Raw genomic sequence first — 1,733 nt, forward strand, 5'->3', positions numbered from 1 at the left:
TGCAGCATTGCTTGCGACAGAGAAATGTCCCAACTGTCCATCACCTGAAGAGTGGGCAAATAAATTGTTGCTATTCAATGGAATGCTATTTCGCACATAAAATGAATAAACTGGATTTGCGTGTATCGACAAATGTGAAAACAAAGCATGTTGCAGCATGAAAATAATTATGTGAATTAAAAACACATAAAGCAATTATACATTTTTATGTAAACATATAAATATTATTTAGGTAAAAAAATGACATGGACTAGGAGGATACTTACCAAATTTATGGTAATGTTTGTTTGTCTCTGAGGAGGGAGGGAGACAGGACTGGGAAGGATGAAAAAGGGGATTTCAACTTTGTATTGTTCTATTTCTCTTATTAAGAAATATTCGAAGCATATGAAAAGGTGGTCAGTTGAATGACTTATTAGGGAAATGTAAATGAAAGCCAGAATGGCTAAATTGAACAAGTCTAATGATATCATACGTTGACCCGGATATGGAGCACCTGGAATTCTTATACATTGCGGGGAGCGTGGATTCATTCAGGCACTTTGGAAACTCGTACCTTCGAAAGCTAAGCACAGGCCTAGCCTGTGATCCGAAATTCTCTCCCAGGTATAAACCCAAGAGAAGTGAGCATTTATGTGTATCAGAAATGCACAGAGATATTCACAGTAGCTTTCTTTACCTTTGCCAACGACTAGAGATAATCAAACCAATTTGGTTATTCCACTTCTCGATATATATCTTAGAGACTCTGCATCACGCACACAAGGATGCAGGTGTAAGAATACTCATTGCCTCATTATTTACAGGAACAACAACAAAATAACAACGGTCCCCTGGCAGAGAGATGGATTAACACTACAACGACATGGATGAATCTCATGGACGTTTCGTTAAGCAAAATAAGCCAGATAGAACAGAATACATACAGCATGGTTTTGTTTAAAGAGGTTTCGAAAGGGCAAAGCTAATTCTTGGTGACAAAATTCCGAACAGGCGTGACCATAGGTGTTACTTATGGGGTGCTAGTGACTGGAAAAAGGCATGGAGACCACACCCTTCTGGGGGGATGCTAACATAGCCACCTGTGGCGAGAGGGTACACCTTTGGGCAGCACGAGGGGAGTCGATCACCGCCACGGCTGGTCCCCTGCCAGGCGGCTGGGCGGGGTGGTTCATTAGTGTGGACAGGACAGGCGCCAGGTAGGCTCTGCAGCTGCGCGGACGTTTCTTTCCCTAGCAAGCTGCTCAGAACTCAAGTGGGGACTGGACGGACCGCCCAGGACCGTCGTCAGGCTCAGGCTCCGGGATGGGAGCGACTGAGGTTCGCAAACACGTGGGCTCCACCGACTTGCGCCCCTCTCGCCCTCCACCCGCCCACAACCCTTAAGTCCCTGGGGGAAGTGGGGTGGGGACGCGCAGGAGACTCTGCGGGGCTCCCACGGCTTCTGGCTGCTTTATTCTTCGCAGCAAACCCGGGCTGCTCAGCTTTTCCATTTCGCAGATGAGGAAACTGGGGCTCCAGTGGGTTAGGGGCCCACGCGGGCAGCAGCGGAGCTCGGGCCCGACCGTAAACTCCTCTGGGCTCCAGTGACGCCCAAGACGCTGTCGCGGGTCGCGTTGTCAGGGCGCGCGGGGAAAGCGGCGGGTAAATATTTGGGGCTGTAGCCTGGGCTCCCGCCACTTCTCGTCACTGCGGTTCGGGCGCGTGGCGAGGGCGGTGCCTGGGGGACAGGG

The sequence above is a fragment of the Pteropus vampyrus genome, unplaced genomic scaffold, assembly GCF_000151845.1.
Source record: "Pteropus vampyrus isolate Shadow unplaced genomic scaffold, Pvam_2.0 Scaffold154, whole genome shotgun sequence".
In the NCBI taxonomy this organism is placed as follows: domain Eukaryota; kingdom Metazoa; phylum Chordata; class Mammalia; order Chiroptera; family Pteropodidae; genus Pteropus; species Pteropus vampyrus.